The following is a 14,231-nucleotide window of genomic DNA, read 5'->3' on the forward strand; positions in this document are numbered from 1 at the left end:
ATTCCTTTGGAAGCAGAGATCCTGGTATAGAGGCACCGTGGCAGGAGGAGGCAAGATGGCACAAGTGGCTGAGTGTGACTCTTAGTGTGACTCTCAGTGTGACTCTTAGTGTGACTCTCAGTGTGACTGACTCTCAGTGTGACTGACTCTTAGTGTGACTCTCAGTGTGACTGACTCTCGGTGTGACTCTCAGTGTGACTGACTCTTAGTGTGACTCTCAGTGTGACTGACTCTTAGTGTGACTCTTAGTGTGACTCTCAGTGTGACTCTCAGTGTGACTCTCAGTGTGACTGACTCTCAGTGTGACTGACTCTTAGTGTGACTCTCAGTGTGACTCTCAGTGTGACTGACTCTCAGTGTGACTGACTCTCAGTGTGACTCTCAGTGTGACTCTCAGTGTGACTGACTCTCAGTGTGACTCTCAGTGTGACTCTCAGTGTGACTCTCAGTGTGACTCTCAGTGTGACTCTCAGTGTGACTGACTCTTAGTGTGACTCTCAGTGTGACTCTCAGTGTGACTCTCAGTGTGACTGACTCTCAGTGTGACTCTCAGTGTGACTCTTAGTGTGACTCTCAGTGTGACTCTCAGTGTGACTCTCAGTGTGACTCTCAGTGTGACTGACTCTCAGTGTGACTCTCAGTGTGACTCTGAGTGTGACTGACTCTTAGTGTGACTCTCAGTGTGACTCTCAGTGTGACTGACTCTCAGTGTGACTGACTCTCAGTGTGACTGACTCTCAGTGTGACTCTCAGTGTGACTCTCAGTGTGACTCTCAGTGTGACTGACTCTTAGTGTGACTCTCAGTGTGACTCTCAGTGTGACTCTCAGTGTGACTGACTCTCAGTGTGACTCTCAGTGTGACTCTCAGTGTGACTCTCAGTGTGACTCTCAGTGTGACTCTCAGTGTGACTGACTCTCAGTGTGACTGACTCTCAGTGTGACTGACTCTTAGTGTGACTCTCAGTGTGACTGACTCTTAGTGTGACTCTTAGTGTGACTCTCAGTGTGACTCTCAGTGTGACTGACTCTCAGTGTGACTGACTCTCAGTGTGACTGACTCTTAGTGTGACTCTCAGTGTGACTCTCAGTGTGACTCTCAGTGTGACTGACTCTCAGTGTGACTGACTCTTAGTGTGACTCTCAGTGTGACTCTCAGTGTGACTGACTCTCAGTGTGACTGACTCTCAGTGTGACTCTCAGTGTGACTCTCAGTGTGACTGACTCTCAGTGTGACTCTCAGTGTGACTCTCAGTGTGACTGACTCTCAGTGTGACTCTCAGTGTGACTGACTCTTAGTGTGACTCTCAGTGTGACTCTCAGTGTGACTCTCAGTGTGACTGACTCTCAGTGTGACTCTCAGTGTGACTGACTCTTAGTGTGACTCTCAGTGTGACTCTCAGTGTGACTCTCAGTGTGACTGACTCTTAGTGTGACTCTCAGTGTGACTCTCACTGTGACTGACTCTCAGTGTGACTCTCAGTGTGACTGACTCTCAGTGTGACTGACTCTTAGTGTGACTCTTAGTGTGACTCTCAGTGTGACTCTCAGTGTGACTGACTCTCAGTGTGACTCTCAGTGTGACTCTCAGTGTGACTCTTAGTGTGACTCTCAGTGTGACTCTCAGTGTGACTCTCACTGTGACTGACTCTCAGTGTGACTCTCAGTGTGACTCTCAGTGTGACTCTCAGTGTGACTGACTCTCAGTGTGACTGACTCTCAGTGTGACTGACTCTCAGTGTGACTGACTCTTAGTGTGACTCTTAGTGTGACTCTCAGTGTGACTCTCACTGTGACTGACTCTCAGTGTGACTGACTCTTAGTGTGACTCTTAGTGTGACTCTCAGTGTGACTGACTCTCAGTGTGACTGACTCTTAGTGTGACTCTCAGTGTGACTCTCAGTGTGACTGACTCTCAGTGTGACTGACTCTCAGTGTGACTCTCAGTGTGACTGACTCTCAGTGTGACTGACTCTCAGTGTGACTGACTCTCAGCGTGACTGACTCTCAGTGTGACTCTTAGTGTGACTCTCAGTGTGACTGACTCTCAGTGTGACTCTCAGTGTGACTCTTAGTGTGACTCTCAGCGTGACTGACTCTCAGTGTGACTCTCAGTGTGACTCTTAGTGTGACTCTCAGTGTGACTCCAGAGGTTCAGTCGTCTGACAGCCACACTCCAGCCAAGTCACCTGCAAGAAGACTTTTTAAAAAAAATATTTTATCTACTTATTTGTATTTTATGTGCACATCTGTCTGTGTGAGGGTGTCCCCTAGAATTGGAGTTACAGACAGTTGTGAACTGCCACATGGGTGCTGGGAATTGAACCAGGGTCCTCTAGAAAAGCAGCCAGTGCTCTTAACTACTGAGTGGTTTCTCCAGGCCTGAAGAAGACATTTTGACCTGGCTGGGGCCTCACTGTCAAGCCAGGATAGATCGGGAGGTACTTCACTGCGTTGCGGTGAGGACCAGCTCACCCAGTGAGTGTTGAGCATTAGAATTTCAACCGATTACTCGTATACCTGTTGGTAACACGGAGGGTGCAAATGACTTTCTCAAAGTCACTATACTACTCAGAACATTCATGGGCTGGAGAGCGGCTCAGCCATCAGCTATGCATGCAAGCAAAAATAAAGATCCCTATCCGATTTTGTACCTCACACTTCAAGCTCTTCACTCTCACCACACAAGGAGAGCCAAAAGCATTCAAAAAGGTGTCACTTCCTGTACCCAATGGCATAAATCCACCTGCCCTGAGCATGGACAATCACCCAGGGACTTCCTGAAAATGGCATATGGGGCTGGGGACATGACTCAGTGGGTAAAGTGTCTGCTGCACAGGCGTAAGAACATGAACTTGGATCCCAAGAGCCCACATGAAAGCCGGGCATGGTAACGCATTTCTCTAAACCACTCCTTGCGGGGTGACTGTAGAAACAGATCATAACAACAAACTGGCCACCCAGTCCAGCCAAAAGCAAGAGCTCCAGCTTCAGTGAAAGGAACATGCACAAACATGGTGGGCATCTCTAGGTTGGTAAAGCTGGCAGGGAGGACTCTTGAGACATGGGAGGGTTATATGTGTGCCACTGATCAGGACTCCGAGGGGACTCCAACTATCATGTTGAAGTTTCTAATAAGTTAATATCATTCAGTCATGCCACAAATTATACTCAATGTCTCCTATGGCAATTCAGTCCTTTCAGTAACAGAGGAGAAGAATTCTGTCAAACAGAGCAGAAGAATTCATTCACTGCTAACTTAGTCCCCTGGCTCTAGACTCGGGCCCTCCCAGGGGCCACATCCTCCTTTCTGTGCAAGCTTGGGTAGGTATGCAAATGCAAGGCCCGTGTGTGAAAACCGCACTCCATCACGGACACTGAGGTATTTCCAAACCAGGAAAAGTATCTTTCATCTTGACCTGAGACCTTCATCCCTGTCATTTAATCACTTCGCCCTTCCTAAACACCAGCACTAACAGGCGGCGCGCTAGTGAGGCGCAATGAAAGACCAGCAGAAGGAAAGAGGACGGATGCAAGCCCTCTCTGCAGAGCGCATCCCTGCATACTGATGAATGTGTTTTTCAGATGCTGCCAACGGGCAGCAACAACAGTCACCCGAAAGAGCAAAATAGCTATGTGGAAGGGATTGTGGGTATGGCTCAAGCTGCTTACTGATTAACACCACTGCACACAACACTCTGCACAAACCTGCGTAGTCATTGTTCCTAGTAAAACAAGCCTTTGTTGACAACTGAACACAAATGATCCTGGCTGACCAAGTTCACTGTTCTCACACGGCTTAACAGTTGGAGAACTGCTCCCTGCCCAAAGCCAGGAAAACTTGATGTGATTGTCAAGGGCGGGGGGGGGGGGGGTAGGCAGGATTAAAATAAAAAAAAACACAGCTAGAGAGAAGGGAAAGCCTTTGTTTTGAAGGTGAGAATGAGGCCGGTGATCTCATGCACTAAACATGTTTGTGGCTTCCATCAGTATGTCTCCTTCATTTACTGAGGCTGGGAGCTTTTTAAATAGCCCCCGCTCCAAACAACTTATAATATTAAGAATTACCGCTTTTAAAAAGTATTTCCCTTTCCACACGGGCTGGGATGTGACAAACTGAATGTTGGTTTTTCGGCTGGAACAGTTTTTTGTTACAGTATTTGCAAACATTGGCTGTAAGAGTGAACTGGAGACGCAAACCCCACTTGAAGAAAACATGGGGGGAAGCATCAAAAGCTGTCAAACGCAGCAGTCTAGCTGCCACCACAGACCAAAAGGCACTCGCTCCAAGGTGACTGTCAACAACTTTTCCACAGAGTTTAATTACTCACGAATGGTGTGGAGCCCCAGCTATGTGGAAGACATCTTTACAAGATTCAATTTATGCAAATTCTCTTTACACCCTAAGTTTTTAGGCCCCTGATGTAACAGAAGACAAGAGAAACCTGAGAAAGCGAACCCCTGCAATGGGAGCTACCTAAACCCTCCAGTGATGGAGTTCTTCTTCTTTTCCACAGCAATTTGTGAAAAATATTTTAAGCTCAGGATTCCCCGGAGGGTGACTCAGTCACCTCACCTCGTGTTGAGAACTGCCTCCAGCTGAGCCAAGCCAAGGGAATCCTGTGGAGGAGCAGGTCATATGACCACGGCACCCACTCTCCCGTCCCCATGTGGACACCGCAGAAATGTCTCAGAGAGCAATCTGTCACTGAGGACAGAGCCGCCCGCACGTTCATCTCCTTCACACATCCTGCTTCAAGAACATTATTTAAAAACCATCCAAACTGAGGGGAAAGGTTCCAAGATGCTCACGGTTCATTATCCAAAACTGCAAAGTTACACTTTGAAGTAATCTAAATACACACCCCAGCCAGGGTTAGGGAGAGTCTCCGGGGGAAATACTATGAATCCAAAAGATTACAATGGGAAGAATAAAGAGCCACACGTGACATCTTTACAACCAGCAGAGAAGTCAGACTGCTGAAGACTTCAACAGGACAACAGACAAATGTACAGTTAAAAGGGAGGGAGAGAGGGAGGGAGGGAGGGACGGAGGGAGGGAGGGACGGAGGGAGGGAGGGACGGAGGGACGGAGAGACAGAGAGAAAACCTACATGTTTGGAGTGAGAGAGGAAATTTCTAATTGGGACTTACTCTGATGAGTTCCGAGTCATGGCTGAAAATCCTACAAATGGTATTTTTATCATTTGAGATTAATTACTTTTTAAACCACGTCTGGCCGTTTTAGTGATATGCTTTCATTATCAAAGTCTACCATCTTTATAGCCCCCCCCCCTTCTGTAAATGTAGTTTTAAAAATCTGGAGTGGTTGTGATACCCTGACTTACATCATCAACAAGACGTGTGTTTTGACTGTGGACTGTTTTCCCACTGTTTCTCTAGAATCTACAGTGAGAACAGAACTCCTCGTGGGTTCATTTCCCCCGTCTTGATCTTGTTTTAAACACTGGAAAGGTATTTTCTCTCTCCTTGTCCTCTGTGCCTTCAGCACTTTACTCAGGCCTGGTTTTGATAACTTCCCTATCCTTGGTTAATTCGCTGCCCTAGCTGTACCACATGGGCAGGCAACACGTGTTCCCTTTATTCTACCTTTGACCAAAGGCTGTCTGGAATCCCTTCCTCAGGATTTAAACCTAAGAATATTCTAGTGGAAAAAAATCCTCCAGGAATTTCTTGTTGCCACCCTGTTGTGTTTCTTTCTTTACCACTGGGCACAGTGGCAGAAGGAAGCCTCTGGGACCACTCCCATGAGAAGACTGGAGATCACTTGCTTTCTTCCCTGGGTGTACCCTTCTAGAGCATATCCCAAGGCACTACCATAGTGCAACCAAAGGGCAGCAGAGGAGGGACAGAGGTTCCTGAAGACCCATGAGGCATCCTCCCCTGCCCAGAACAGACAGAAGGAAGAGGGCTATTACTTTTATAGGAAGAAGAGAATGCATGTCAATATAACTCTTTTGGAACTGAGAATGAGAGGTCTTGTCCACATCAGTAAATTTACCCATCACTGCCAACATTCTACTTTCCTTCCTGAAATCTGCCTAGAACTACCAGTACACACACAAAATAAGGTAAAATAAAACCAGCCCAGCTGAGAGCCACCAGGCTAATGCTCCATTCTTTCCATGGTCCCTTTAGCTGGGTATAAAAGTGTATGTAGAGATGCAGGTTATTATCTGTTACCTCATAAGCACCTGGCATCTGTCACGCTACCAAGAGAAGCCTTCCTGAAAACATGAAGCAAAGAATTCTTGATTGTTTTTCCATTACTTACTTCTTTTCCTTTATGGAATTATATCTAGGAAATCAAAAATGTTTCCATTTGAATACACCCACAGCTAATTTTAAAAGTACTTTAAGGGGCTGGAGAAATGGCTCAGTGATTAAGAACAGTGGCTGCTTTTCCACATGACCTGGGCGTGACTCCCAGCATCGTAAGGCAGCTGCTCTAAAACTCCAGGCCCAGGGGACCTGACATCTTCCTTTAGACTCCACGGGCACCAGACGTGCCATTGTTCAAGTCTCCTCTGAGGCTGGAACATTCCATCCTGCATGGAGCTCCCTAGGCATGAAGATAAACAACAGAAGAGCTTCAAGAACTCCCTGAAGTGGAGTAGATTCACTAGGCCCCTCCCTGCCCAGCTGCAAAGAAGACCGAGACAAGAAGAACTGCCTGGAAGAAGCAGAAACCAGAGAGCTAGCTACCTGGAAGAGATTTAGGCCAACAGAGGCACCTGAGAAGGACACCCTCCAACCTACTAAGCTACCCAAAGGCTGTGCAGCTAGCGTGCTCCAGGTTCCTAGCTTTTGTGAGCTGTCACGCATGCTCAGGTGGGCTTTGGTGATGCTTTTGCAAGTAACCCCAATGAAACTCACTGGTTCACCAAGCTGGACTTCAGTCGTGTCCATTCGTTAGGCTGTCGTGGGTTCCCTGACTGAGGTGAGGAGACAAGTGTGTTTCATGTCCCCAGGAAAAGTTCTGTCACACAACATATACACATGGTGCACAGACATGCATGCAGGCAAGAAGCCCATACACATAAAATAAATAAATAAAGTGCTTTTTTCTAATCTAAGTAAGCACTGTAGTAGGTTTCAAAAGTGTTACCTGCCCTGGGTTCTGCGCTTCAGGAGTGTCACTGGGTGACCTGCGTGTTTCCTCTCATCCACTCGACCTTTTAACCTTTTACAACCTGTCCTATGCATCTGCATTACTTTATGTTTATTAAGTTATTTTCCCAACTTCAGGAATACTTTTTCATGTTAGACTATTTCAGAAGTCATTGAATCTTATATTTTTTTTACCCACTTCATTTAAATGATAAACAAAAATTCCAGTTTCTGCACTATGGGCACAGCTACCATGAACTCACTTTCTAATGTGAACTTCAATCTTTTCCTAAATTTCACCTAAAACCCCACAACAATCATCAGTAAGATCATAAGAAACCACGGCAGTAATAGGTAGTTTCGTCTTCATCTTATATTCAATGTATGTTGGTCTTAAAATCAGATGGAAGCAAAGAAAGGTTAGAAAAAAATATAAATAGTTTACAATTCTAACATGAATATGATCGACAAGCACCTAAGTAGCACAGCACTGTTCATTCAATTTCAGTGTGTGTGGGGGGGGATGTTCAGGTAGAAGCAAACGGCGTAGGAGGGGAACAGGAACCTTAGCTAGTCTGAAGAAAAGATTGTGTTATTTGCGCATATCTGTGTACACGTTTTCTCCCTAAACTAACTTACCGACTGAAACTAATCTTCGCACGTATTTGTTTTCTTTTTCTTCCAAAACATTGATTTCAAGCACATTGTTCCTCCCTAGATAATGGACCCTTATAATTAAGACCCTGCCGGCGCTTCCTTGGCTGCCTGTGTGCGCATGCTGAAAACTAAAGCCGCATTAAACTCAGCAAATTCACTAGCAGCTCCAACTGTAGCCCAAGGCTCGTGCTCTGGGCTTTCAAAGGCTTGTGGGCGTTGAGTCACGGTCACGCACCCAGCAGCTGCATTCATTTTAATACAGAAATGATACCGCTGCTTTCTTCTCGTATCTTGGAATAGAACTGTACCGTATATATACATCCTGTGCCTTTGGGTCCCTCAGGCATGACAGGAGTTTACAGGGGTGTGCGAGAGCTTGAACACTATGGAAAGTGTGTTGATGGGGACACTCCCTGACCCATCCTGCTCCCTGTCGAAGGGCTCCCAATACACTCAGTCAGCAGCACCTTGTCCTTTGCAGCTCCCTATGCAACAGCAGGCTTTTTTCACCTTTTAACTACAGGGCATCTCCAGGAAGTGGGCAAAATGTGTGCCAACCAAGCTATAGAAAACCTGCTCGGGCTTGGCCATCATCCAAGAAATCCTATACTTGTTGCTCAACAAGGCTCTTTCTGAGGAACAATCATCTTTATTCAAGCTCCATAGGAATCCATCTGCTCCCTCTGAGGTGAAATCAAACACACAGCAACATACCAAAGAGCCGCACTCCCCAAAGCATCGATGCCAGCTGGCTGTTGGGCAGAGCCAATGTATACCACACAAGAGCGCTGACAGATGGAGGCTCCGGTACCAAGTGGTGCCCAAGACCAAAGAGAAGTGGTCCCTGTCATTACCAAGGGACTTCCCACACCAACACTTACCCAGGAGGGCAGCTGTCAACCCTGGATAGCCACTGGCTCCTTGAGATGTGGCCATTCTGGATATGACATGCTCTCTAAACAACACACTGGGTTGAGAAGACGTAGCACATAAAAGTTAGCTCTCGCTATAGATCTTTTATGTTGGATTATATACAGAAACAGGATTTCAGATACACTATGTTAAAATTAACTTCACTTGTACTTTTCAACGTGGCCACTAAAACTGTTTTCATCACTTATGCAGTTCCTGTGCGCGACTTCATTGTTTCTACTGAACAGCACTATTCTAGATGAGTCATGACTACAGAAGAGCCAGCCTTATTTGCATATTGAAATTATAATGAATTCTACACGAATTACCATGATTAACCCTACAACCACCTGGTCTCACATTAAAAAATTCTAAGATTTGAGTCATTAGGACTCCCCGCTCCCCCCCCCCTTATAAATCAAAAAAATCACATCATGCACCTCAACTCAACCACCTCCCAGTCCCTTCGTATCAGGCCCTCACTCCTGAAGCATTCCCCCCAAAGACCCCTCAAATTAATTAAAAACAAAACAAAAGACACCTTGCTCCTCCCACTTTCCAACATCTCCTCTTCATCCTAGTCGCATCTGGCTGAAAGCTGTAGTGTGTCAGGAAGTGTAGCCTTTGTCCAATCAGACCCACCCACAAAATGTTCACTGCAATACGGATATGGGTCTGCAAGGTAGCTGAGCTGGTCTGTCTGGGTCACTGGGACCGCCTCTCTCAGGGGAGGGGCAGAATCAGCTCTCCATGGTGAGGGGTGGGGACATCCTTCCTGAGTACTGGGAGTGGGGGAGCTCACCCCAAGGGGAGCAGCCACCTCTCCTGCTGCAGAGTCCAGTGAGAGACAAGCCCAGCTATCTCAGGAGCCAGTGAGGGACAGCATGTAGGGTCTTCTATTTTAAGAAAAGAATACCAGCATCTTAGCCTGTTTGGGGATGGAGAGGCCCAAGTCAGGGTCTCACTGTAGCTGGACTATCCTGGAAACTAGCTCTGTAGATGGCCTCCAACTCACTGAGATCTGCTGCCTCTGCCTCCTGAGTGCTGAGACTAAAGGTGTGTGCCACTACTGCCCGGATACTGTATTTGCCTAAGTCAGAACCCAGGAGCCAGAGCTTCAGCACTTCTGATTTCAAGTTATCTCTGAGACTGCTTGTGGAAGCCCATCACCACACCCCAGGCATTAGCATCTTCAGTCTATCAAAACTATGGGGTCTGTGGGTGCTCTTGTATGAATACACATTTCTGCACCCTGTATGTAAGATACACATATGTACACATACAATACACATACAAGACCAACACAGGTATGGCTATTTAATCAATTTAATACTAGCATTTTCATAGTTAATTTGAAAGTTCTAAATGGGAAATGGCTCCATCATTTTTAACTTCTTTTTTTATTTAGTAGGGTTAGAATAGAGAATGCATTTGAAAACATACCACTTTAGCATCCTTCAGCCAATATGCTGGAGCAAGGCTGAGTTAGTGAAGAAGGTCAGGGCATTCAAGTGAATCACTGAAGCTAATCTGATGGTGTTAAGACAGGGTTTACCTACATCTGCCCAGGATAGATAGGGCTCCACACCAATGGTGAAAGATTAAATCTCTAAGTCTCTAGCTACCAGAATGATTTTGCATTAGGATGTCAACAAAATCCTCACTTAACCTACCTGGTGTGGGGAAATTTTTCTGATGAAGAAGCAGAGAAAAGAATTTTGAACAAAATGAAGACTCTCCCACATTATCACAGGATGAAATGTCCTCTTCCCTTTGCTAAGAACATACGTGCTCTCCCAACCCCCCCCACACACACACCCTCTGAACCTCTATAGTGGTATAAGTACCTCAGTGCTATTGAGTCTGAGTCTGTCTTAGTTGAATAGCCAGTGTAACTGCTGTCTGTTATTCCCTGTGTAAAAGATACTGATAGCTGCCCATAGCACTTACCACTCAGCGCTAGGACACTGGTCTCCAATACGCCAGAGTGATTTAGCTCCAACCAATGGAAATGGATAATTACTAAGAGTCACTGTTTGTTCCCAAACCTGTTTATGACAGGCATGCTCGTGGCAGTGTGTGCTGTTAGTATTTACATAATTTAATTAAATATTACATAAAGGGAGTAGGAACAAACAGCTTTTTTTTTCCTATGAAAACTACCTTGATTTTTTTTTTCTTTTTCTCCAGATGAGATGCTTTTAAAACACTATTGCTAAATTAGATATGGGTTAGGTATTTGTGGATGATCTTAGGGGAATTTTGAAACCCAAAAAATGATTCTACACTCAAGATTGCTTCACAAATATTTTAAAGTTTCCATTCCACATTAAAGAGATCAATATTTTACAAGAGTTATGCAATGCAGATGACTGAAGTGAACTCCAGGAAGACCCTCAATCAGAGAAAAGACGTTGGTCCTACATCAAAAGACTGGGAAATAAATATGTATTCGGACCTTTTAAGTTGTTGTAACATGTTTGATGCACGTTGTGCGGCTTAATAATTCTACCAACTGTATCATTTATTTTAATAATCTGAGCAGTGACTAGGCCAGATCGTGTAGAGGGGATCATGAAAAGAAAGAGAGGAGGGGGAAGGGAGAGAGAGAGAGGGAGGGAGGAAGGATGGGAGAGGGGAAAAGAGGGGGAGTCGAGTCTTGCAGAAGACATGGCTGTGATCCTTCAGTTCTTAACATCAAGAGTTTTACCCACAGAGACAGGTTTGTCCGAGTGACCAGAAGACCTGGTCTCTGGGGCTAAGTTACCATCTACAAATATTTAACTTTAATAAGTTTCCACACTCAATGCAGGTAATGGGAACTATCCTATCAGCCCTCCTCACTTTATGGTGTGTTTACAGGAACAAGGCTGACCATAATACAGGGGGATCCTGGGCCATGAAAGAAGAGCTATAGGTATATAAGCACGTAACGGTAGACGCTAAAGAAATAGTAATTTTTTCCAAAATGAGTGAATTTACAAGATGAATACATAAAGACAGAAATAAACCAGAAACTTCAAACCTCCAGTGGCACCAAAAATAATTTTGATTAACCCTAAATGTAACCCATATGCATGCACAAGGTATTGTTTTTCCCAAAATACATGACAGTGGCTAGCTGCCCCTTATTGAGCACTACTCCAATCATGTCACTTCTTCGACCCCCTTCAATCCGTTACTCTGCCAACACAGTAGACTGCCGTTTGAAGGCTACGACACACAGCTCAAGCTTAGTTTCACAGCCTTGTCTCTCATCATATCTGAATCACTGGAGGCCATGGGCTCTTGTTAGGCATTTCCAAACCCACAAGCTTTGCCAATGGCTAGTACTCTGGCTATGAATGGACTCATGCCAGGAAAACTCCAAAACCCACACCTTCCCACTCGGTGTGTGGGATGGCATCAGTGCCTACACCCTGTTTGTTAAAAGCCTGCGACAGCCCCCCTCCTTCCCATTTCTAAGACTCCAGGAGTATGGCACGGCGTGCTGGGACTGACGCAGGCAAGCCCAAACGCAGCATTTCCACTATCGCGGTGCTTGTCAGTAATGCTCACAGATTGTGTTCCCTCTCCTATCTGCCGTTCCTTGCTCCAGCATTTATTTTTCCCTTTCCAGTTTGACTTAGCAAACTACCAGAAAGAACAATCAGGAAAAAGTCATTCTTGGCTGGGTTTCTGCTTTTCCGATCTGCAACAAAGGAAACACCCCTTTTCGAATAGGATCATTTCCTATGTGAGCCAGCATAAGAAGCAATAAACCTTCTTTAATGGGTTAAGGCTTTGCTGATCAGCATTAAGCTTCTGCACACAAAACAATATACAAAAAAATAAGCCTGTGACTAAAGAATGGAAAGAGCTATGGTTTCTAAGATGTCAGTAGAATTAGCCTCTCGGGGGCTAAAAATGAAGTCTTTTCGCCATTCTACTGGGGATCTTTTTTTGGGGGGGGATGGGTTTTTTTGGGTTTTTGAGACAGGGTTTCTCTGTAGCTTTGGTGTCTGTCCTGAAACCAGCTCTTGTAGACCAGGCTGGCCTCGAACTCACAGAGATCCACATGCCTCTGCCTCCTGAGTGCTGGGATTAAAGGTGTGCGCCACCACTGCCCAGCTTTCTACTGGGGATGTTAATGGTTACAATTTCCATGCTTTTTTTTTCCCTAAGTGCTACTTTCGATTGTTTTGGGATTTCTGGTATCTCCAATCACCTTAGGCCGTAAGTAAATTCTTCCTAGAACACAGCCCACCATTACAGACAGGATTCTTTGCACAAACAGAGAAAAACCCATGATACTCCACAAAACCTGGTAAGACTAAAGTCAAAGGAAGTTCCATCTTTACCTCCTGTCATTTCCAAGACAAACCTGCATGCAGCCGATTTTAGATCCTTTCTAGAAACCTCCAGTAGGCTCCTCGGTGCAGTCCCTTTTAACTCCAGACATAAACTGGGACGTGCTTCATGGTTTCTCTGAACGCTGTCCAGTAACACAGACATTGACTCCTCTTCACGTCGTGGACTCAAACACCAGCACCAAACGATGTAGCATCAGCTTTAAGGCAGCTCTACCTCAACCGAACAAGCTTGCATGCAGCTTGATTTAACTTACAGAACACATCGGTGAGAACAGTCGAACCCTAGTCAATCAGTTTGCCCAGTCAAACGGTTTCTAAACCCTCCTGAGTTTCAAAGGCCCTGACTATCTCTGGTCAGCCCACCTCCCCGTCTGCCTGAGTTCTGTGTGCCTGAGAACACGGGGAAACAGGCTCCCACCCCCATTCTCAAGCACCTCAGGCCTACCAGAGGTTTAAACCCCAGGACTGCCTGCTTCCCCTGAACCACTGTTTCCCTCTGCTGGCATAACAGTCAATCGGAAGGCAGCTGTTTGAAGGGGGCATACCCTCAGAGATCTAACGACAGCTCTTTACAAAGAAAGGGGACAAAAGCTCGAAGATGGTCATCTCACAGTGAAGAGTAAATAGATAAACTATTTACATGATTAAATTATAAAGTTAATTATAAAGTGTTCTGATGTAACTATAGAAAAAGAGTAATTATAAGAGTATAGTGACATATCGTATAAGAATGTATGTATATATATGTTTGAGAGCCCATTAGTTGAAACACCTTATTAACAGCTCTTAGATCTGTTACCATTCTCCATTTTCCAGATTTCTTTTTAATAACAAATCCAGGAGAATTCCAAGGGCTGGTTGATTCTTCAATATATATACCGAGCATCTAGCTGCTCCCGTACCAATTGTTCTAAAGCCTGCAGTTTCTCTATTGTTAAAGACCATGGCTTAATCCACACAGGTTTGTCTGTCAACCATTTAAAACGAAAGGCTGTTGGTGCCTTTGAACTATCAGCAGCTGCTGTGCCCTGTTCTGGTACAACCTGAATGATCGCTGACTGTTCTTTATAAAACCTAAGATTTTTCCCAGAAACATACGTTAATTTATGGTTTGTTTCTAAGATTGGGGGAATGTTAATCTGAGTATTTCACTGATGTAAGAAATCACATCCCCACAAATT

At 45.3% G+C, this 14,231-nt stretch overlaps 1 protein-coding gene across 4 annotated transcripts in view; it reads right to left on the reverse strand.

Moving 5' to 3' along the window:
• Glis3 (GLIS family zinc finger 3) overlaps positions 1-14,231 on the reverse strand; it is a 420,852-nt gene that overhangs the window by 372,412 nt on the left and 34,209 nt on the right. The gene's annotated exons all lie outside the window — the stretch shown is intronic.

The sequence above is a fragment of the Microtus pennsylvanicus genome, chromosome 5, assembly GCF_037038515.1.
Source record: "Microtus pennsylvanicus isolate mMicPen1 chromosome 5, mMicPen1.hap1, whole genome shotgun sequence".
Taxonomy (NCBI): domain Eukaryota; kingdom Metazoa; phylum Chordata; class Mammalia; order Rodentia; family Cricetidae; genus Microtus; species Microtus pennsylvanicus.